The sequence below is a fragment of the Pipistrellus hanaki genome (genome assembly GCF_964339955.1).
Source record: "Pipistrellus hanaki genome assembly, chromosome: 1".
In the NCBI taxonomy this organism is placed as follows: Eukaryota; Metazoa; Chordata; class Mammalia; order Chiroptera; family Vespertilionidae; genus Pipistrellus; species Pipistrellus hanaki.
This window is the reverse complement of record NC_140503.1, coordinates 173,520,672-173,546,641: the sequence shown is the minus strand read 5'-3', so window position 1 is coordinate 173,546,641 and position 25,970 is coordinate 173,520,672.

The following is a 25,970-nucleotide window of genomic DNA, read 5'->3' as shown; positions in this document are numbered from 1 at the left end:
GTCAATGTTGGATGAAATAAGAGCTGTTACTTTCTCAGGATTGAAGAATAAAAATATTCCTCAGATTCACTACGTAATACCAGGGTTACAGAGAGAGGTAAGTGTTTAAAATATCTAGAAAACCAACTTTATATGTGATTGTGATGTGATTGGATGGTGCCCACACATCATAGGTTTGTTCGTATGCTGGGGAAATGGGTCTTACTTTAATAGACCTAGTGGAAACTATAATACCTATTCAAGCAGCAAATCACATAGTTTATCTTTAGTAATGTCACTTTGGTGGTAGTATGGAGCTATGGTTTTCAATTTTGTGTGTGTGTGTGTGTGTGTGTTTTGCATGGGAATCATTTTCATGTTAGAATATGTTTGGGTAATGTTGCAGTGTCTCATGGCGGAAACTCATTTCATGGAAAATAGGTTGAAGGAACACAAAGGCAGAAGGCTCTTAAAGCAGTGGTTCTCAAAGTTGAATGTGCATGTGCATCATCCGGGCATGTTGTTAAATGTCAATCATGATTCTACTGGTCTGGCCAACACATAGAGACCCTGAGTTTCTCAGAAGCTCCAGCTGAATGTTTTGAGTAAGAATACATTGCTTGTTGTACAACCAAGTCAGAAAGCCCAGTCACTGGTTGAAATCACTCTTCTCCAATTCCAGAGGGAGTTTTTGGTGCTTCTCATGCTAAGAACACAGTATATATTCTGTATGATAGAAAGAAGAGAAAGCCCGAATCTAATAGAATAGCTTCTAACACTGCTATCAATTTTATGTTAATTTCACTAATTTCTGCCTGAATTTTTCCCACAGTGATGACTTAGAGCTCAAATACTTTATGTGTTCTCCTGTGAGAAATTTTGAGTGGTTTTATAATTCAAAATGATTAGAATATTTTTTTTAATTTGTGTGCATTTTACTTTCTCACCTGTATTATATAACTTTAATGAGAATTTCAGGATAATCTTTCTAAATCCCTAGTATCTTCCTTACTTTTATCTCTCAAGACAAGTCAAAAGGGAACGTCTAACTATTGCTTCTTACATTGATATGTAAATTTGGTCATACATATTTTATAGAGACATGCAAATGACTCAGCTGAAGCAGAGTCACCTGTTTATCCCTTAGATAGATTTGTGTACCCCTCTTAACAGCACAAGTGCAGACATCTGATTAGCATAAGAAGCTTATTATGAAGCAGTAAGGAGAAGAATACCATTGTGAACATTTTTTATAGTATTAATAATCCTGATGGAAAAACAATAAAATGTAAATATGGACCTTTTCACCAGTGATCCTGCTTAACTTTTTCAGTGGGGATTAATACAAAGGACTTAATGACTTCAGGGAGGTTAATGCCCAATGAAAGGGTTCACATTACTAGAAAGGCATGGGGGAAGCAGAATGAAAGATTTCTCTTCGACTTGAAAAGAAAATCCATTGAAAACAAGATGGAATCTGGACTGTTAAGCAACTCTGTATAGAGAGAGGTTAACTGTGGGAGGCTGAGGGGGTTGCAGGCTGTTCCTCTTCACAGAGATGATCATTAATTATGTCTGGTAGAGATGCAATTGGTTTTCCCCGTCTCAACTCACCAGGTGAAATGGATCATTCCAAATATTTCATTTAACCCAGTCAGTGTGGCTCAGTCCCATGCATCAAGAGGTCATCAGTTCAATTCCCAGTCAAGGCCCATACCCAGGTTGCAGGCTTGATCCCCAGTGGGGGGTGTGCAGGAGGCAGATGTTCCATATTTCTCTCTCATCGATGTTTCTATCTCTCCCTTTTCCTCTCTCTCTAAAATCAATTTTAAAAATTTAAATATTACTTTTTATTTTTGGTTTGATATTGACTAGTTTTGGTTATATTAGCAAATTTATTTTAGTATTCCTGATAACTTATTTGTGTGGCCATGCTTAGGAATTTCTTGAACTGCTTTTAACACATTACTGGTTCTCTTGTGAATTACTGAGTCAGGTAAGAGCTTTGACACATGATTATTTCTTATTTAGATGTGAGTCATGGCTTTACCTTTTCTTTTTTTCTTTTTTTCTTTTTAAATAGCTTTTGCCACTGGTTGATAAAAAGATAGAACCTCTTATCTTTAGGCATGGCCGATTGTTCAAAAGTTTAAAACATGATGTTTGAGGTGATTATATTACACTCATTGAGGTATTCAGGGTCATGTATATTTTCAGGTTGCTGTGAAAGTTTCAGACAGGTAAAGAAATTTCTTTTACTTTGAAAGTCACTGAATTATTAAATAAAATAGCTCTAAAAACAAGGTATATGGGAAAGTCCATTTGACAAACTGCAAAAACCTCATGTTTTCACATATACAGCTAAACCTACATCTTGTCATGTTCAGAAAATCCTGTCACTGTTTATATTTTAATAATGTATTCCAACATTTTTTGTTTACCGTTCCACATTATTGTCCACTTATTCTGTGTGAATAGCCTCATCCATTTTTAAAACATGTTATCTACATTTTAGTTTTCTTTACAATGAACAGAAACCATCATTCACATCATTTACATAAATGAAAGTATGTAGAAAATGTCATCTGTTATTTGAGAAGCATAGAATCATAAGCCAAACTAGATGCAGAGTCTTGTCACCTGTGTGCCATAAATAGGTTACATCTTAAGCTGATGTAATGATGTAGTCCAGAGGGAGTAATTCATGATTCACACCAGAAAGAGGATAACTCGGGTGAAAAGACCAGGAGAATGTAAAATAGACTGGGCTCCAAAGCATGTTGGAAAGGGATTGGGTTTGGATTGGATAAGAGGCTAAATACTGTATGTAATGATCCAGATGAATATATACATTCATGAATATTTTGAAAGAGAGAGAGAGAGAGAGAGAGAGAGAGAGAGAGAGAGAGAGAGAGAGAGAGAGAGAGAGAGAGAGAAATTCATGAATATTTTGAGAGAGAGAGAGAGATATTGGCAAACACAATAGTGGTTATTCATTAAACATTTGTAGCTATTTTCTCTATGCTATATTAGGTAACACCATCAAATGAGATGGAGCCATTATTATTCCAGTTTTAGAAATAAGAAGATGACAATTAGAAGCAAAGAGAGCAATATGGACAGGTGGAAATACATACAAAATTTCAGGGCAGTATAAGATGTGATTAACATTTAAATCAGTATTTTTTTTTAATAAAGTCAATTATCCTCTAAAATGTTAGTAGGCCTTAAGGCTTATACCATCAGTTGAAAACCCTAACAGAAAAGATGGAAGTTCTCCCAAAAGAAAGGAACTTAGACTCCAGTCTTCTTTTGAATTTAAGACCACAGCATTGACTGCTTCTGGAAATGCAAGCTTACCCTATAAATTTTGGACTTACTAGCCCGCAATTAAAAAAAAAAAAAGCCATATTTTCTATTTGGTAAGAACCTTAGCAATCATCATCTTTTTATTTCATATGTAGGCAATATTAAACAAAATATAAACTAAACTAAATTGACACAACTTGTGATAGGCTACTTATAGTGAGTGAGGAAAAGTTGCTTTTGTTTTTGCTTTTACAAAGTCTCTTTTATGTTTCACTCGGAGGCTTCTGAGACTCAGAGGTTAGGAAAACATTTCCTGTGCCAGGATTCATGGTTTGTACTCAAGGACGGATGTATAGCGTTGGTGTATAGCAAAAATAGTTTTTTCTGTAAATATATAGCCACTTCTCTGGAGTTATTTTTCAAAGCACTTGTCATAGGCCTCCTTCTATGGGCCAATTCAAGTGTGCTGAGACCAGTTCTAAGACCGATTTTGAAGTGTCCTCACTTTCATATTCCGAGGTCACTCTTTACTGGCCCTGCGACAGTCTTACAAGAGGCCACAGTTTTGAGAAGAAGCGGGAGACGGTGCACCTGTCAGCCTTTCTCACTCTATAGAAATTTAAAGACATTCAAAATAGAATTTCTAAATGTATAATTAGGCAATCAGGTTTATTTGAAAATCATGTTTATAACTACCTATGCATTTAAGATTTAGGCTTCAGTAATGTGTGATATTCACATTATTAAGTTTCTCTACAAGAATTCTTTCTAGGACTTTTAGATATTTAGGATGTGTCCGAAGATAAGAAGCCATTTTAAAGATACATAAAAATAAAAATTGAGACTGGCCGGCATGGCTCAGGAGTGGAGCACTGACTTGTGAGCCAGAAGGTCACATTTGATTCCCGGTCAGGGCACATGCCCGGGTTGCAGGCTTGATCTCCAGTGTAGGGCATGTAGGAGGCAGCGATTAATGATACTCTCTCATCATTGGTGTTTCTCTCCCCCTCCTTCTCCCTAAAGTCAATAAGCCTATCTCTGGGTGAAGATTTTTAAAAAAATCACTACATGTCAGAGTATTTTTCAAAAGTATATCTTTTTCCAGAGCACCATTTTATGAAAAAGATTGAATTTGCCATAGAGACAAAGCACAAACAATACAAAAAGAGAGACACCTGTAGAATGAAAAAGGAATAGAAGGGATCCTTAAGTCACCCACCTGTTCTTCATAGGTTAGTGTAGTAGCTGGAGAAATTGCAACACAGGCGGACTCACTTTGCTGAAAAGTGAATACATCCATTATCAAGGGAAGAACTTTAACTTCCTTAGAGTCAATAATTCTCCATTCTAAAAATGAATATATTTTTTAGAATTTCATTAAAAATGATGAAGAAAAATGAGTAGAGTTTTAAAAGCTTTTTAAATCTGGTTTCCATGCTTATCCTATTACTGCATTCCAGGAAGTAGACTCAAATATCTCATCTTCTATGGCTTATTTTTTTTCAGTGTAGAGACAGAAAAATAGATTTTATTATGGATCATCCTCTAGAGCATATACCTTTTGATTTAGTTTTCTCTTTTCAGCATTCTTAGACAAAAAGATGATGGCAATTAGAAGAATGTGGGATAATCTAAAAAAATCTTGATTACATTAATTCTTTATGTTTTACTCTTATCTATGATAGGAAATCTTAACTTGATGGTCTAAGTATCAAAGTGATTTAATTGTATCAGTACAGAGTAACTATGTGCTTGCTTGAAAAGCCCAGTTTTTAAGATACACATGATGACATTAGGCCATATATTATCCAGAAATCCTGTAATCTGTTTTGTGATGTTTTATTAAATTCTTTTATGAGGTTATATGATGTTAAGGAAAAAGAACATATTTTGTCTTGCTATAATTTAAAAGAAAATCTCTTCTGAAAACAAATTTGAGGGAAGACTATAGAAAGAACATTAACTAAAGTGCATTCAGCATATTACTGGGGTCCCTGATAACTCAAAGTAAACAATCTACTAAATAAGGAAAAATGATAAGATCATCATGATTAATATATTTAAGAACATTTGATAAATATGCTCTACATTATTAAAAACTAATGAGACACAGCAAGAAATTGAGATGAAACAAAACCATAGGGTTAATATTCTACTTTTATAAAAAAATTTTCCCTTTAGAATTAATAATCAAATACAAATGATTACTGATACCTATATATTATTTGTAAATATAAATTGCACAGTGTAGGTGTCCTCTAAATGATATTTTTATTTACAACCTATTTTGATCATTTTAGTAATCTACTAATTTCCAGGTAAGTACAAAGTTAACTCCTTATAGAAAATATAATTAAGAAATGTGAAATACTAATGATGGTAAAAAAAAAAAGTAATAGGAATTTAAATTTATCTCATGCCATTCACTACCTAATTTAACTTTAATTTTTTTTTTCACATTGGCATTTAATTTTCAGGGTTGGAAAAGTCAATAAATCTTTGCCAAAAACTAGGCTACTTATCTAAGATGTAATAGAGATCAAGCATAAGGTACAGTATTATGCTATTACTAAGATATAACTAGGATAGGAATCTAACATAATTCTATGATCATGGAATTTAAATTTAGTAAGATAGAGAACTATCAAGCTAATAGAATCATACTATAAATGTATATTTTTAAACTCAGGATAGTGCTCGAATTCAGTCATTCAGAAATTGTAATGTGCGCACAAATCACTATGAAATTTGTTAAAATGTAAATTCTCTGTCAGTAGCTCCAGAATGAAGCTCAAAATTTTGCATTTTAATCAAGCTCCCTGGTGAAATTGATGCTGCTAGTGCATGAACCGAATTTGAGCAGTGTTTTATTCAAAGTTCTCCAGATAAACAGAATATATGTGTATATATTTATTCCTTTAAACTATATATGATTTTAAGAAATTGGTTTTTGCAATTGTGAGGGCTAGCAAGTCCAAAATGTATAAGGTAAGCTTGCAATTCCAGAAGCAGTCAATGCTGTGGTCTTAAGTTCAAAAGAAGACTGAAGTCTAAGTTCCTTCTTTTGGGGGAACTCCCATCTGTCCTCTTAAGGCCTTCAACTGACTGTACAAGGCCTATCTGGAGGATAATTGACTTTATTAAAAAATACTGATTTAAATGTTAATCACATCTAAAAGTACCTTCACAGAAGCATCAAAATAGTTGTTTGACCAAACAAACAGGTACCATGTTGTAACCAAGCAGACACATGAAATTAATCATCACAAGTAAGGCTTTAACCTGTTAACCGGGGAGTTCCCTTTTTAATGACGCAACCTGTAACGGGCGCGTACTCTTTCACTAGGACGTGTCAGTACGTCATGCCTGGAGGCGGTAATTTCATATTTTTTTTTATTTATACTTAATGAAAATAAATGAAATATATATATTTTCGTTTATTTATATATATAAAGTACAAAGGAAAATACAAAATTACAAAAAAAATAGAAAAGAATACCGACAAAAAAAAATAGACACGTCTAATTAAAAAATTATAAATTTTACAAACAATGATAAAGATTACAAAAAATAGCTGAAACCGGTTTGGCTCAGTGGATAGAGCGTCGGCCTTCGGACCTAAAGGTCCCGGGTTCGATTCCGGTCAAGGGCATGTACCTTGGTTGCCGGCACATCCCCAGTGGGGGGTGTGCAAGAGGCAGCTGATGGATGTTTCTCTCTCATCTCATCAATATTTCTAACTCTCTGTCCCTCCCCTTTCCTTCCTTTCTGTAAAAAATCAATAAAATATAAAAAAAAAAAAGATTACAAAAAATATATACCGTCACTCTCGGGGCGCAACATATATTTCAAGGACGTATTCATACGTCCTACCCGTTCCCAATATTGTTTACATTTGAAGTATTTATAGGTCCCCTCAGTCAACAGGTTAAAATGGACACCAGCAAACTATGGCCTTTAGGCCAGCATTTTGTCTCCTTTTGTGCATCTCCCAAGCTAAGTATGGTTTTTATATTTTTTAAATAGTTGGAATAGTATTTAGAAGAATACTATTTCAATGCCAGGTAAAATTATATAAAACTCAAATTTCAATGCACCTAAATAAAGTTATATTGAAGCACAGCCATATTCATTCATTACAAACTGTTGTGGACACAGAGTTGAACTGTTGTGACAAAGACAGTATAACCCACCAAGCATAAAAGATATCTCATCTTTTACAGAAAAAGATCATTGACCCCTGCTTTTAAGAAAAGAACATGGTTTTATATGACCAGATTTGAGATGACAATTTACAGAGTAAAGGAGAATCAAAAAGAAAAAAAAAAGAGTAGTTCTCAAACTTTAGTGTGTATCAGAGTAATTTGGATCTCTTGTTAAAACAGATTTTTGGCCTCTACTCTGAGTTTGTGGATTCCGTATACCTGGGATGGGACATCCGAATTGTTCTTCTCATAAGTTCCAAGCTGCCGCTGCTGTTCTGCTTACTATATTTAGAGATCACTGAACTAGAATAGATTTCAGAAACTTTAACACTTCTTTTCTGGATTGAAGGGAATGAACTGGTAAAGTAGCCAGGAAAGTAGCCAAAAAAAAAAAAAAAAAAAAAAAAAGGAGAACAATCAAGTTACAGAAAAAGTACTCTTTCAAGAGAGAGTGAATATTTCAAGGTGTTAAAAGTGCTGGACCATAAATAAACAAATGACTGAAAATCAACTGTGTATTTAAGGAAAGGAAGTCTGTGCTGGTCCCTCTTAGTACAGATTGTCCTGGTATATTCTTCGTATGTGATGGCAACACAACTTCTCTATATGCCAGAAATTTGAAGTTAATAAATGATACTAAATTACAATTACCTCATTAAGTAACTTTTTTTTTATATTTAAGCACATAAGCTATCTCATTTTATGACAAAGTAGACATAAATATTAGAAGTTCTAAAACAGTTTATTTGATAAAGCCTTAGAGTTCCTATTATATAAATAGTAAGAGCTCTGTAAAATTGGGCTAAAATTAACATAGCATGTTAAGTCTGACCTAAACTTTTGGTGTTTTCTACCATTAGTGTATAGCATATTCAATACCTTTACAGAAAATAAATAAATAAAAATAGCCATATTTAAAGCCTAAGTAAAACTATTGTGCTTCTACGATCCTCATAAATGAATTTTTCTCAAGGAAATGTCTAATGCATTCTGGTCCTTTTCTTAAATAACATTAATGTTATTTGTGAGTATCTAACTAAATATGAGAAAGGTAGTTTTCTCTTTTAATTTAATTAATTTATTTATATTTATTGATTTTTAGAGAGATAGAAAGGAAGAGGGAGAGAGAAACATTGATGAATATGAGAAACATTGATCGGCTGCCTCCTGCATGTCTCCTACTGGGGATCAAACCTGCAACCTGGGCATATACCCTGACCTGGAATAGAACAAGTGACCTCTCAGTGCACAGGACACTGAACCAACTGAGCTGCCCTGACCAGGGCCAGCTTTCCCTCTTCAGATCTTGATTTCTATGATATTTTAATGAGATAAATTAAATTGAACAGCCCAAAAGAAAATGGTCAGCTTTCCTTTGTGGATACATTTCAGCTATAAAATATGAAAGAGATTACAGTCTATGCTTAAAAATATAATTCTGTCATAGTTTTCCTGCAATGTTTTACCATTTTCCTCTTTTAACATTATCAAAGTGACAAAATTCCCTAAAATCGCAGTCAAAACTTAATCTTCCAAATGCAGTAGAAGCCACATCATCTCATAATGTAGTTTTACTTCCTTTCTGCTTAGAAAATGTTCTGTGAGGTTTGAGATTGAAGGTCACCGGAAAGGCATGCCCCTGGAGTGGAAGACTGGCTCTCCCTCCACATATTCATATTCTTTATTTTTCCCCTCTGTGTTGTTGCCTGGGTGGATAACTGTGTGTACCAAAAATTACTAATGGCTTACAGAGTATACATATAAACTCTTTGAATTGTTTTATATTTGGTCAACTTTTTAAAAACTTGGGCTGTGAATCATTGAAGATAAAGAACCAGAAGACATTTTCCTTCTTCAAATTTTTAACAATGAGTTTTCTTTCTTTAAATGTATCAACCTTAATAGCATTAAAAATAAGAATAATATTGCCTGGCCAATATTGCTCAGTGGTTGAGCATGGACCCATGAATCAAGAAGTTGCTGGTTCAATTCCTGATCAGGGCGCATGTCCGGGATGCAGGTTTGATCCCCAGCAGGTGGCATGCAGGAGTCAGCCAACCGATGTTTCTCATTGATGTTTCTGTCTCTCTATCCTTCTCCCTTCCTTTCTTTCTAAGATCAATAAAAACATATTAAAAAATAAGAATAATGTTAACTTCTTAGGCATATATATTGTTATGGTTTGTGAGTAATAATATAAACTTTGCTGTTTGGAAATATATTTTGTTTTTTCCTCATTAAGAAAATAAGTGAATTATTTCATGTGTTCAGCTTAAACATTTTTAAATTAGTTTGCATTAATAACTCTAAAATTTACAATAATAATAGCATTTCCTTAGCAAGTTTTATGTTTATAATTAGAATAATCAATATTTAAGTCTGCCTTATAGAAATTCATCTAAATACCCCTACCTTATACTAATTTATGTTTTCTGTTATACAAAAATATAAAAACATGTATTAATTTCCAGCTATAATAACCAATTATAGATTATATGTCAAAAATTTTAAAAATCTTGTACAGTTTTACCAGGAAAAGATGAGATGTTCATGCAAAAAAAAGAAGAGATAACTATATTTGCCAGTGAACCATGAAAATCCCTGTTGCTATATTTTTTTATTTTCCCTGCTCTTTTTCATTTTTATTTTTTGCTAATCTTCACCTGAGGATATTTTTCCATTGATTTTTAGAGAGTATAGTGGGGAGCCTGGCCCGTGTGGTTCGGCAGTTGAGAGACAACCTATGAAATAGGAGGTCATGGTTTGACTCCCAGTCAGAGCACATGCCTGGGTTGTGGGGTCAATCCCCTATAGGGGGGCATGAAGGAGGCAGCCAATCAATGATTCTCTCTCATCGTTGATATTTCTATCTCTCTCCCTCTATCTTCCTCTCTCTGAAATCAATAAAAATATAATTAAAAAATAAAATAAAAAGAAGGGAGGGGGAGAGACACAGAGATAGAAACAGATGTGAGAGAAACAACACATGTGCCTGGTCTGGGATCAAGCCTGCAACCCAGGTAGGTGATCTTGATTTGAAATTGAACCTGAGACCCTTTAGTCTGCAGGTGGACACTCTATCCACTGAGCCAAACCAGCTAGGGTTTCCCTGCTCTTTATATCTCATCCAGGTTTAATTTCTCTGATTTGCATCTTATGCTACTAGTATTTATCACACAACATCACAATTTCATCACTATATAATAGGCAGAAACCGGAATTGTCTGTTTTGAAAACATCACTGTAAGTTATCTCTTCATTATAACAACATTCCCATTCCAGGTTCATATTATTTTACTCTCTTCTTTGGGGGTCAGGGGTTGGTGGATATAAGGAATGATCAAAGGCCTCTTTTAAGTTTGGGGCCTTTGTTGTTTAGCAATATACAATTGGCTAGAATCATATTCTTCTTTTAAAATATAAAAAGTAGTCTACTTTTATTTTTTTTAAATATAAAGAAATCATTAAAAAAGGTATTTACTTACCTTTTACTACAAACAGAATTCCTTTTCAAACTGTGTCTTTCTTTGTACATGTATAGAATGATGAAAAACACTGTTATTCATTTTGTATTATTAAGGTTGAATAGTCTATCCATAGAGGAATAGTGATAGACTAGCAAAACCAGGTTTAACAGACTTCACATAAGCAATTATTTTTTCTACTTCTTTTACTCTGATAGCTAGAGGATATTTTATTATTAAAAATTAGATTTCCTAGATGAAATACACTTCCTGCATTGCAAATTTTCCAAATTAACTCAAAATGACAATAACTTTCAAGGAATGAAACAATTTCAAGGCAAAGGCAATAACTTTCTGATAAAATATTAACCATGTTGTAAAACTGAAGACACTAAAACTATGAACAGTTCTAAAATATTATACAAATCACAAAAAAATACAGGTAAAATGTAGTGCAGTACACAAGTTTAATCAGACATTTCTCTGTGTTCCAAGTATGCACATTTCAATATATAAACAATTGCAATTTGAACAATGTTTTTAGGATTTTTACAATTTTTAAAATGCTGTTATTTAAGCGAATGTATTTTTATGGTTACTTGTTTTTAACCGTACGGATAAAACAAATATTATTTAATTATATAAATATTTTCCCAGTCAATATTACCTGTTCTCATTACATGAGCATGTTGCAACATTCTTGTAAGAGAGAAATAGAGAGGAGATGAGACAGGGAAGGTGGGGTGAAAAGAGAAAGAGAGAGAGAGAGAGAGAGAGAGAGAGAGAGAGAGAGAGAGAGAGAGAGAGAGAAGTAAAGAGGAGGAAAAGTGGATGAAGAAGCTACAAAAAGTAATGACATAATGAAAAAGAAAATAAAATTATATGAATATAGAGTATTCTGTTACAAATCCAGAGATGTAAATAATATATTCTTAAAATATGCTGCTTCACTGAACTATTCACTGAATGCCAAAATGATAGATTTTGTTGGATTTTAGTAAGGTTTTGGGGAAGCAGTAGAGAGTAGGGAATAATCATTTAGGCAGATGGAGATCAGGAAAAAAAAAAACTGTGGCAGGTCTTTATATGCTGTAAGTGTTCTGTATTCCCTGCCCCCCCTCTGTTCTATTGTCCTCCTTTTAGTGGACATGTGACTGCATTTTTAATTTATAACTCCTGACCGAATTTCTGGAATTTTTTTTTTTCTAATTGAACAATATAGGTGGACCTAGACAGTATTATGCTAAGCAAAATAAGCCAGTCACAGAAAGACAAGTATCACATGACCTGATTCATACATGGAATTAATTAACAAAATAAACTGAGGAACAAAATCGATCCAAGGACATAGGACCATGGAACAAACTGATGAATTTCCGGTGTGGGGGGAGTGTGTGTGGGGAGAGAATAACCGGGGCAGTTATATGTATATATGTGCATATATGTACAGACTATAGTGTGGTGAAGTCTTGGGAGGGGCAGGTGTAGGAGGAAGAGGTCAATGGCAAAACAAAGCAAAACAAAACAAAGGAGTCATCTGTAATACTAACAGCAATAAAGATAAATTTAAAAAAAAAGAAAGGCTTGTTTCATTCATTCACAGATATGAGCATCCAAAACAACACACATCAATTTTTACTTCTGTGCCATTTATGTACTTGAAGTAATAAGTAATATATAGCGCATTTATCTCACTACATCAGTAGATGTTTGTAGCATGAATTTTATCTTTTTACCATTTTAATTTCTGTTGCAATGAAATTATTTTAAAGTATGTTAATAACACTTATTTTTAGATTTTTAAAAGCTTCTTCCACTCACTACCTTATTTAGTTTTTCCTTAGTTCTAGTATGGACTTGCAAATAATTTTATCTTTATTATGCTCATAGTGTATGGGAGATTACATAATTTTCCCCAAATAAGTTAATCTATTTCTTGAGAAGCATTTATTTTCCTCAGTCAAAAATAAATGGTCTATAGGGACAACTGTATAGTTACACTATTCTGACTTATTTCCCTGGGTATACATATTCTAATGACTGCACTTAAATCACAAATTGGTTTAGTCCCAGGGCACTTTTTAATCCATTCATTCAACACGTTTTCATAGAGCAACTACCTTTAGGCATAGTGTTTTGCAATTGAGATACAATGATATGAATAAGTATCATTTGGTGTCCTCTAGATATTGCATCTAGCAAGGATATTTAGATAATTGTCTGGCAATTGTGGTAAATACTGTCATTCTTCTTACCAAATTGCCTTCTCATTTTTAATAAAGATTTAATCTGTTTCATTTTTGTATGCAGTTCAACACCATTTAAATCATGCTTCCCCTTCCCAAATGATGACTTATTAATCAATGTGTTCTCTTGTTGAACACTTGTGTGTCAGTTATTTATCCAGAAAATGTAATAATAGCAATAAGCAAAGCAGGCACAATCTTTGTCATGAGCTTACATTTTACTAGTTTAAACAGAGAATGGGCACAAAGAAAAACATACACAAGTTCAAGTAATAGGGAGTTTTGTGATAAATAAAACAGGATAAAAAGTAAAGTAATCATGGTGAGCAGGGAGGGAAGTTTTCAGAAGAAAAATGATGAAGAAAGGAGAATCATGAAAACATCTATGCACGAGTAGTTCCAGAGGAGAAAACAGAAGGTGGTGGAAGGAATGTGGCATATTTGATTCTTCAGTAAGATCAGCCCAATGGACCTAAAATTAATTACAGAAAAGAGATTCAAAACAACAGCAACAACAATTTAGGAAATAGAGTCAGAGAATTATGTGGAATGCACTCTAATTAAAGTCCTGTCGTGTTAAAGACGTATTTAAGAGTTGGGTTTTGAAACAAAAAACTATTGTAGAGTATGCACATCAGGCTAATATGATGCAATTTAAATTAAAAAAGAATTATATTCATTTTATGAAGAATTTACTTAAGGGAATAAGAACAGAAACAAGAAGATTAGTTCAGCTGTAGCTTGTGTGATAGGTATGAAGGTGATGAAAAATGGTCAAGTCTGAAATATATTTTGAATATAGAGCTCATAGAACTTGCTAAGAAATTTAATTGCAGAGGAAGTAATGGGTTCCAAAGTTTCAGCTTGAGCAAATGAGAAAATGGGGAAGAGTAAGAGAGAAGCAGGTTTGAGAGCACGAGGATGGAACAAGAATTCTGTTTTGGACTTGCCAAATTCCTGATGCTTCTTATATATCCAAATGGATATATCAGGAAGACCATTGAAAACATGTCTGTAATTGAGTGAGAGGCAGTTTTGAAAGCAAATGTTTTGGAGATATTGGCATATGTGATATAAGAATTATTTTTAGTTATGTCCCTGGACAAATTGAGTGTAGTTTGGGCATGGATAAAGAAGAGCATAAATGAAACCTAGGGTACTTTAAGAGTTTTGAGTTTGTTCTGGAGGCTAAGGGATCAGAGGGGTTTCAAGAAAACTAATTTAATATCTCAGAGGTTGAGTTACAGGAGGACTATGATTGACTATTGCATTTGTCAATATGGAAGCCAATACTATTGATAAACTTGACAGAAAAAGCGTATTTGGAGTAGGTTAATGAGAGCATGTGAGTTGAGAAAATGGAGCAGTTATTGTAGAAAACATTTTTTAAAAATTTTTGCATAATATAGAGAAGTGGAACATTAACTGAAAATAGTTGAGGGATCAAGGGGTGGTCATTTCACGATAGAGAATACTGCCACATGTTTGTATTCCTGTGAAAATGTCATAACAGAAAAGATATCATTGATGACGATGTGAAGACAGGAGCTTGGTTTTAGAAAAGCATTAAGTGAACGGGTTGATAGAGAAATGATAATACAAATGCAAAGAGATGTCAAGGCAATGCTAGGAACGCACTTGGAATTTGTAATACTAAATAGAAAGTGATTCCATTGAGAATGGCCTAGTTTTCTCTACTCAAGCTCTGCAGGCAATTAGAAGACACAGAGCACATTTAAATAGGGTAGCAGTTTTGCCAATTGAGAAAGACAGATAGAGACAGGGAGAAAGATTTAAGAGTATATATAAATGTTATTTTATTAATATAGTGATGGATCATGACATCTAAACTGGATAAGGACATTTTGAGATGGCCAATGGAAGAGACAATGGCACTATTAAAGGATTGGAAATGGCAGAATTATAACAATGGGTAGGATAATTGAGGTGGACATATTAGTGATTATGGTCAGAGAAGGAGCTTACTTTAGTAATAATTTGGAGGTTATTCTTCAGAGTAGAAGTTATGGTATAAGCCTGGGCATTGACAATAGATGTTGGAAAGTGGTAAAGTCATTGACAATAATGAAAATTTTAAAAGAAGAAGAACAAATTGAGGGAATCTTTGCGTGAGACAATCTGGGACCTACAGGGTCTACAGACTGAACTTTCCCAGGCTCTTCTTCAAGCTCTGGGATCTGGATAGAGGCTAATCTCTGACAGAGGAAAGACACTCCTTTTTTCAGTTATCTGCCCAAATATGGAGCCTCTATTGAAATTCATGCACACAGAAGAGGTCTTTTTAAATAATTTAAACATATACACCTTTTTAATGCTAGTGGACCCTGGTTTGAAATCACCAATCATGTAGTAAAGGGTTAGGGTGTTGACATTTTCAATGAATGAGCGGACTGGCAGAAAGGTTAGCACATGACCACAAGGAAAGAGTAGTAGGTAGTACTGTTGACATATGCTTCAAATGGATTGAGCTTTTAGCTGAAAGACAAAAGGAGAGCAATGATCTTGAAGAGCTCTGAGACGTATGGAAGGCATCTTTCTGCTTACAGGTCTTTGGGTATAGTCAGTGTCATCCATCACTTGATAGGGCTATAAGATAAGTGATGCGTTGAGGAGACAGCAGATTTAAATTAGATTTAAAAAGTTAAAAAAATTTTTTTCAGAGAACAGTTTGTATACAGCTTTACAACTTGTGTGTTGTTTCTGTGTGCCTCGGTTTCTTCATTTATAAAGTGAGAATGAATACTATTGAATTATCAGATCGCCGTGAAAGTTTAGAGGTGATATATACAAAGGACATAACATTTTATTACATATAGAAAATGCTTAAATATGACTTATTCTTTCTTATTAAATAGTTCTGAATGTTCTGTTGGTATGTGTGCATGACAGAGGTGAGTGTGGGTGTGATGTGTGGGAGGGTGTGGGGAGCAACAGTCTTACCATGGGAACTCTGGCGGGAAGCTCCTTCATAGTTGCATTGCTGATCATTATTTCCCCTTTGCATGTAAAACCTCTCCTGTTTTTTATAAGGGAGAGGGATAGAGAGCTAGAAACATCAATGAGAGAAAAACATCTACCAGCTGCCTCCTGCACACCCCCTACCTGGGACGTGCCCACAACAAATATACATGTCCTTGACCGGAATCGAACCTGGGACCTTCCAGTCCTCAGACCCATGCTCTATCCACTGAGTTAAACCGGTTTTGGCCTCTCCTGTTTTATAGATGCATGACTCAAATATACTATTCACTACCCACTTTTTAATGGCTACACCTTAATTTTTGAAGAGTTTTACCCTATCTCATTTTCTTCTTGCTTAAATATTTGTGTATTCTCACTAACTTTAATTGTGTGGATGGAGACCCAGCCAGCACCTGGCCTTCCCTTAGCCTTTCATCCCTGAAGTTCTCCAACTGCAGACTCACTAAGTCCAATGTGTCCATTTACAATAATATTGTGTAGGGTGGCTTAGGGTTCAGATGGAAATTAGAAGGAAATCTAACTTCCCTATATCACTCCCACTTTGGAACAGTCTGGGAGATTGGAGTGAATAGCAGATTTTCCTACTATCAATGTCACATATTCTTTTCTGATGTCTGGATTTCAACCACATGGGTTGGACAACTCAAATTTCCTCTGGGAGTCATCCATCTCTTCACTTTACTGGGATGGGGGAAGCCTAGAGATTATTTATCAGGCAGCTAAGGCTGGATGGTTAGGAGGGTAAAACAGGAATCAAACCCCGATTTACAGCATTTGCTGGTTTTCATGGTGTAAATATCCCACCATGGCCAATTTCAATTTACAACATAATATACTGGATACATTTGTGGGAAGAGATATGCAGCAGCATTCCATTATGTTAGTATTCCATCATAAAGACAACAGACAAATAATCACAAGAGGGCCCATAGTAGGAAACAATTAAGACAAGATGGGTATTGAGAATTAATTGCTTTTGTTTTTATATAATGTATTAAATTATCAATTAATGGGGTTGAAATTTTAATAATAACTGTGTTTTGCAGTAGGCTCTCAAGTTTTCTGAAAGATTACTGCAGCAAGAAGATCATTAAAGCCACAGCTTTCTTTAGAGCTATAATAGATGGCTCTATTGGCCTACATACCAGTGCAGCCTGAAAGAATGAAAGAGTTAACACCCAAAGGCAACCTGCAACAAACATGAATGGGAGCAATTAAATAGGTACCCCAGCAGCCAACACCCTAGGCAGACGTTTATAGAAAAAAGGACATTTTTTAAAAAGCATTTTGGTGAGTGAAGCTGGAATCTCAATAACCCACCCACCCTGTTTTTTCTTTTTCCTGCCCACTAACTCCTAATTTCTAGAAATCTCATAAATAAATGACCTGCAGTCATAACTTTGACCCAGGCTATGCTTTAGAAAAAAAAACAAAAACTAAGATGCTAAAACCTGAGGAGTTCCTAGTGAGCAACAATTCAGAATGAGATTCTGAAACTAGGTCAGGGCAAGATAAAGCTATCTCAAAAATGAAACTGCTTATCTGTCTTATCTGTGGGGCTGCCTGGAAGTTGGATTCTGACTCTAGGCCAAGACAAAGAGTACATAGGTTAGCTAGTGGTTTAGCTATTGAATGTTTTAAACTCCTGCGGCACCCAGAGCCACCTTTTTTATGCTGTTTAGGGATGCTTACATTGATAACTTACTCCTGGTGAAATCAATTAGCAGCTGGCTTGGATGTGTGTCTGCAATTAGCAGCTGGCTTGGATGTGTGTCTGGTAGGGCATCCAATACCCTCCTGGACACTTTTGCCCTAGCTCTCCTGAAACCAAGATGCCTCATATATGGCCTGGTAGTTCACATTTCAAAGTTAAAGAGCATTCTGTGGGACTGAGAAAAGACTCTGGGCATCTGTGCCCAGCAGTTCACTGGGCCCTTTGTTTACCTGCGCATTATTTCTGTTCTTTACACAATCATTTGTGCAGATGCTCTGTGGAGTTCAGAGAATCCTTTCAATTATCTGACCTCTGAAATAATTGCAACTCTCAACATCAGAATGTAACATAATTCCATGTTGCAACACCAAAATAATATTCTCATCTGATCTGATTTGGGATTAGGTACAGGCAAAGTGAGAACACTGCATTATGAAGTCTTGGAGCATTCCTCTGTTCTGTTGTACCATTCTTTCAGGCTGCACTAGCATGTAGGCCAATCAAGACATCTATTATAGCTCTAAAGAAAGCTGTGGCTTTAATGATCTTCTTGCTGCAGAAATCTTTCAAAAAACTTGAGAGCCTACTCGTAAAACACAGTGATTATTAAAATTTCAATCCCATTAATTGAGACATGATAAGTAACTTCATGGCTTATTAAAGCTTCTGGGAGTTGCCAGTTCTGTTCATTCATAAGGTTCAGTGGGTATAGCCACAATCCATCCTACAATAGAAAGGATACATTCTGTCCCTGACTGGTTTGGCTCAGTGGATGGAGTGTTGGCCTGTGAACTGAAGGGTCCCAGGTTCAATTCCGGTCAAGGGCATGTACCTTGGTTGCGGGCACATCCCCAATGGGAGGTGTGCAGGAGGCAGCTGGTCAATGTCTCTCTCTCATTGATGTTTCTAACTCTCTATCCCTCTCCCTTCCTCTCTGTAAAAAATCAATAAAATATATATATTTTTAATAAGGTACATTCTGGATCACAGTCCAGCATGGCCAGTGGACCTAAGTCAGTTGCATGAAGTTGTGTCTCCATCTCCCATGTAACCTGCTTGTGTTGAGCTGGCATCTCTTTTTCAGCTCACACTTATGTGACTCAAGTGGGTTGGATCCTCATGACCATCTGATGACCAAGGAAATCTGGAGGTCTGTTTTACACATGGTGGAGCTATTGTGTTAGTATTAGCCGAAGTACAATAGAATGGGTGACTTAGGCCTTAAGCAGACCTGTGAGAAATACACATGGGTGTATACTTTAAAGGAATGAGAAGAGGCCTGAAGTAATGACAAACATAGAGCCAGGGTAGTGGTGGATACCCTGGTAGCTTTGCTTAGATACCTGGAAGGGCAAATTGAAAAGTTAGGGCATCTGAAAAGGTGACATGCTAATTGGATGGATCTATGGGAATGAGCACAAAGTGAGAGGATTTTTTAAAATTTCAACAGCGATGTCCACAGGACAGTCCAGCATAAGAGACCCTGAAAAAATAGATGCCTGCCTTTAGCTGACAGTCCTATCTGTGGCCTCTCCAGGGCTTGTGCAATGGATTCCTGAATGGAATGGTCATGGATGACAGAGATTTAGGTTATGCATGGTTCAGTAGCCCTGTGATTACAAGCTGAGTTGAGCTACTGTTTTCCTGGCCATTGAGCACTTGATATCAGACCAATCATGTGGCTACAAATAAACCACCTCAGACCCCTGGAGCCCTTCCATATCTATAGGAGTACGGGTTTACCTGCCCTCATTATAGTGTCTCAGCCAGAGCCATCAAGGAATGCTGATGGTACTAGTATGTCTGACTTCCTCATATTATTATAACTCATGAACTAATTAATGCTCTTTTACCAACAGTAGCTAGGGTATCTGTGTCCAGAGACCAAACATTAAAAATAAGTTTTATCAAACTCAGTGACTGCTACAGACTGAACTCATACCCCCTACCACGAATTCTTAGGTTTAAGTTCTAATGCCCAGTATCTCAGAATGTGACTGTATTTGAAGATAGGATATTTAAAGATGAGATTAGGTTAAAATGAGGCATTAGGGTGGTCCAAATCCAATAAGAGATGGCATTCTTCTAAGAAGAGATTTAGGACACACACTGAAGGAAGATCAGATAAAGCCACAGGAGGAAAAGGTGGCTATTTATAAGCCAAGAAGAAAGGTCTCAGAAGGAACAAGGCTTGCTGGCACCTTGAACTTCAACCTACTTTCAGCCTCCTGAATTGTGCAAAAAGAAATCTTTATTGTTTAGGTCACCCAGTCTGTGATACTTTGTTATGGCAGCACTAGAAAACTTATATGTAACTAGCTGGTAGAATTTATATTTTCTGTATTTGCATCTTGGGCTCTGCTGTATTGAACATTGTGGTTTGGGATGGAAGAAAATTATCCTCTGCTGAACTTGAGTTTTGATTCCTGAGCCAACATCCCAGTGAATTATTACACTGACAGACATAACTGACCCTCATTATTATGAGAAGCTAGAATTGTCCTTTCATAGGGACAAAGAGTACTATGTCAAATTTGAACAAGTCACTGGGGAATTTCCCCAGGCTTCAATGCTTGTTGAATAGGTAATTGCAATGACTGGATGTGAAAAGACCAGTGCATTCTGGGACCCAGATTACTCAGGGTTGACAGTGAAGACCCTCATCAGGCAAGCAAACTCAACTGTCTGCAATGCTGGGTGAGAGAGGGGACATTAGAACGGGTGGTGGGAGGAGAGTGAAGATGAATATCATTTATAACTTCATTGTAATTACAATAGTTGTTTCTTCTGTATTACCTCCCTTTTGAGAGATGGTGACTTGACACTTCCTTGTAACCAGGCTGGCTACATGATTTGTGGGGCCCAATGCAAAATGAAAATGCGGAGCCTCTTGTTCAAAAAGGAGAAATGCAATGCTGTTGAAGATACTGAAATACAATATACAACCATTTCCTTTCTTTCTTCTAGTCCAGTGTTTCCCAAACTTCTCTCATGATGAGAATCACCTGGTGGAGTTGTTAAAACACAGATTCCTGAATCCCAACTAAGAAGTGCTAAACTAGAATTTTTGGGAACATATAGGTAAAATTGTATACTTAACTAGTGCTCTAACACAGATGTTATATACAGAGCACTAAGTTAGGTATGCAATTTTACCTATATGTTCCCAAAAATTCTAGTTTAGCACTTCTTAGTTGGGATTCAGGAATCTGTGTTTTAACAACTCCACCAGGTGATTCTCATCATGAGAGAAGTTTGGGAAACACTGTTCTAGTCTCTCTCTTGACCAGCCAGGTGTTTCTAATATGCTATTTAATGTCTTGCTCCCATCAGTAAAAGGATTCACCTCAGGAATAGTGTAGACCCATAGTTGGCAAACTTGCGAGCCACATGCAGCTCTTTGACCCCTTGAGTATGGCTCTTCCACAAAATACCATGGCCTGGGAGAGTCTATTTTGAAGAAGTGGCGTTAGAAGAAGTCTAAGTTAAAAAATTTTGGCTCTCAAAAGAAATTTCAATCATTGTACTGTGGATATCGGCTCTGTTGACTAACGAGTTTGCCGACCATTGTTGTAGACCTTCATAGGTACCCAGGGTACACTCTCAACTCAGCAGGTGCTCAAGTGGCTTTTGGGTTGACAGTCTGGCCCTCCAGCCAGCCTCAGGACCTACACACCATGAAGGATAGGAGGAGGATGTGAGAAGAGGTAGAAGAGGGTGTGTGGGGGGAAGTTGAATTTTCTTTTATCAGATGCTGCTCATCGTCCAAACCCACAATGGATGGGTGGCCTACAAGTGACTGTTACCTCCATGTTCGGAAGCACTGGGCCGCTGCTTACAGGTGGGCTACAGTTTTGTCCCTGACTAGTCGCTTGCCATGGTGGGATGACAACTGCAACTGTCATGCGCTACTGTGAAACTAAGGAACGCAGCCCAACACCAAACCTCTTTTCACCTGTAACCACGCTTTGTTAATGTCAAATGCAGATGGTGGTACAGAGCCTTTGCCATTGATGTGACCTGGTCTCTGCAGGGGAGGTGAGAGTGGGCAGTCATGGGGGAGCCAGGCATCTGAATGCTTGTGGGAGGGGAACAGGCAGCCTAGTACCTTTCCCATGGAAGTGGTGCGAGGTGGGGCAGTTGAGAAATTATCAGGCAGTTTAGGAGTCTAGGCTCAACATACCTTCTCTATCAACTGTTGAATGTGAGTGCGCACACACACACACACACACACACACACACACCTACTTGTTCCATCAGATTTCACTTACAAAAACACAAGTTCAAAGAGAACATTTTTAAGAATTTCAAGACTGTGAATGCAAAGCATTCACTTCATGCACAAAGCCTACGTGAGCATGGACCTTGAAGGACTACACTGGTCACAGGCTGATGAGGATGGCTCCATCCTGAGGAATGGAATTAGTATGAGGCCGGATGGACCTGAGCAGTGCAAGAGCTGGGCTGCAGTGAACGCGTGTGCTGTCATGCATCACACTCCCTGGCTTGACTCTGACCTTTTCTACAGCTACAGTGGATAGTTCTGCCTTGTAAAAACACAGCCTTGACTGTGTTGTACACACAGCTCTACCGCTGTGCTTCTGAGGAGCATAGCTAAAGCCAAGGGACTCTCAAGCCTGTGTGCAAATGCACCATGAAAGCCTGTGTACGTGGAAGTATCGGATAGCAGCTTGCAGTCACTGTGGGATGGGAGCGGGGGGGACAAATGCACACACAGCCTTTCATCCACTGGAGGCTCATTTCCGAGAGGCCTTTTCCAAGCTTCCCAGAGACTCTGGTGGAAATGGAATCCTGGGTTTCTACAGCATTGCCATTGTGGCTTTTGCTCCTTACCTTTTCCTCACTCTTGGCTTTTTCAAGTCATTTCCCAAATATAACCCGTGCACCCACATCATTGCCTCAGCCACTGTTTTCAGGGGATGCAAATTAAGACCTGAGTGGGAGAAATGAACCGCTGGTGCCACTGCTTCCGTTCACACTGCGCCCCTCAATCATTCTCCAGCGCTTTAGCAATCATTCCTAGTAATTTGATTATGTGAATTGTAGTCTTGAGTGAAGCTCCCAAGATGTGATTGGGATTCTAGAATCTGGGGAAATAAAAGCTTTATATGAGAGTTGCATTTTCCTGTATTCCAAAAAATGGAGATCTTCAACCCTCCCTCCTCTCGCCTTTTATGAACATATTTTTTCTCCTTTATTGTAGTATTCTGGGAGAGTCTCAAGAATTATCTATTTAATTCCAGACATTCACAGAAAATAAATAAACCACCGCTAGGGATGAAATCCTTGAGGGAGTGATGGAATTTTAAACTTCTAAGCCCAGTGTTCTTTTGATAATGTAGATTGATGTTCATGCCTTTTTGAGTCAGTGTTTTGTCAATAAAAATTGTGTTGCTCTTTTCCAGAGAAATGGTTTTTCCCCCAGATATAGATTGTAACTGCGCCGTGCAGCATGCCGATGCTTATTGGTGTGGACATGAATGTTTTCATATTCGAACAGTCGCTGAGGCCAGAGCTAAGATTCAGTGGCCTGCAGACAAGATGTAAAAGCTTGTTCTCTGTCGTTCATCAGATAAATAACCTTGAAAATGACTAGGCTAGATTGGTTGGAGCTTACCCTGATCCACAAGATACAACATTCTTTTTTAGCTACCAAAGCCAGAAACTTTCGACTCCCTCTTCTCTTTTCCTAATCAAATGACACCAGTCCACCCATGTGCTCTAGTCATTCTATCTCTTTATTTTTTTACTAGTTCCTTCTTCCCTATCAGCCCTATCATCCCCACTATGTCCTTGGCCGAAGCATTCCTCATCTACCTCGCTTGCTATACCTCTATCCTAATTGGTTTTCTTGACTTTCTTCTTACCTGCTCTAAGACATCCTCCCCACAGAATAACACAGAAAACCTTCAGTCTCTAGATCAATGTTGTCCAATAGAACTTCCCGCATTGGTGAGCATGTTCTATACCTGCCATGTCTAACAGGATAGCTACTAGCCACATGTGAGCATTTGAAATAGAGCTAGTGAGACTGAGAAAATAAAAGTTTAATTTTAATGCACTCAAACTGAAAGTTAAATAGCCACATTTGGCTAGGGGCTATCATATTGGACAGTACAACTTTGGAATGTAAACTCCATGTGGCGGTCTTTCCTTAGCCGCATAGATTGATTATTATTTCTAACTTTCTTCCCAAACCTAAGCACACATGGTGCTTGACTGTACTTAATTTCTTTACTGGTATATCTCATCCTGTTAAGTTGTCACTTCTTATGGACAGATATCTTAACCTAAAAAAATCACAATAAAAATAACGATAACCTCCACAGCAATACTTGGGGATGATTAACACTGATCTCTTCTATGTTCCTGCCTTAGTTTCAGAAAAAATTCCTTAAATAATTCCATGATCTTGGAAAAGTCATTTCAAGGTTACCTTTTTCTCTCACTCAACCATTTATATGGTCTTCATTATTTCAGAAAACCTAGCATTCATTGACTCAGATGAGATATATTAATTTGTGGAGTTACTTTGCCTCAAAAATTGGTGACAAATAAGTACATTCTGACCAGGCTTTGTGACAGCTTTTGGGGGAAATCTTGGTGGCTCAGAGACTGTACCTTCTACTACATCAGAAACTGAGTTTGTGAGGTGGGCCAAATCTTCCATATGAAGAGTGTATAAGTATGTTTGAAGTTACCTGTGCAGACCTAATTTTACCAACAGGTGTCTTTCAAAGTTTTGATTGGAAGGGAAAAATTATAAAACTCCACTTTGCTCTGAATTTAAACCACTTCAATTCAATAGTACTGTGGAGCCCCATACATTAGGACTTATAAGAGCTTCATTTAATAATAATTCAACTCCCATTATTTTTTTTATATCTTATCTCAATTGATTAAACCTAGAAGGAAGAACTGATTAAGACTTGGTATCTCTAGCTCCCAAGACTAATAATTTGTAGCACTTACTTGGGACTCACTCTGTGCCATGATGTGATGAATACATTAGCCTTTCATCCACGTAGTTTGTTCTGAATGCCTATGCTGTTCTCGGGACTGTGCTACTTGATAGGGACAGAGCAACAAAATAGACCTGGTCTCTGTTTTCATTGAGCTTTTGTTCCAGAGGGAAGACAGCTAAGAAATTACATATTTGAAAGGTGTTTTGAAGGAACTTAACATAGTTCCATGCTGAAAAAGTGGAGGATGGTGTGATATTTTAAACAAGCTGAATGAGTAATCCCAGCAGATATTTAATCAGAGATTTTAAGCATAAGAAGCCATACAAAATTATGGGAGAGGAGAGTTCCCAGTGTTCGAAACAGCACATACAATGATCCTGAGGTAGACAGTAGCTTGAAGAGCTGTGTGACAACAACTTAGAAACCAAAGGCTGAGCAAGAGACCCATAGTAAATTTATTATAATTCATATTACAGATGGGAAGTCTGAGGCAACAGCTATGTAAACTAACTTTCCCAAAGTCACACAGATGGTAAGTGACAGAGCCAGAATTCAAATCACATCTATAGGACTCCAAAGCCCATGGTCTGGAATTTGAGTGTCTAACAAAATTTGTGCTTAAATGAGTGAGGTAAATAAATAAATGGTGAAAAGATATCTACATAGACCATTAAAGTTCATCTGATCAGCCAAAATACCAATGCTAGTCTAATAATAAGAATGTTACTTAAGGTAAAGTCATATTAGTGATAGGCATATAATGACACAAGCTAGGGATAAGTTTTGAGTTTAGGTTTAACAAGATAAAACGTGCATCCATATAAGTTAGCAGTTAGGTGACTTCTTACTATTTTAAAGTAAGTCATCAAAAGTAGAAATCAGATCATGTTATCTCTAGGTCCACACTTTATTTTGAGGTATGACTATCAATATTTTTAACATACTGTTCATGAAATAGAAAGAAGTTAATCTCCTAGGAGTAATATCTCAGAACAACTCCCTAAGACTTAGATTACATTTTGGAAAAATAAGTGGAAATAGTAGGAGATTCTTATTACAAATTG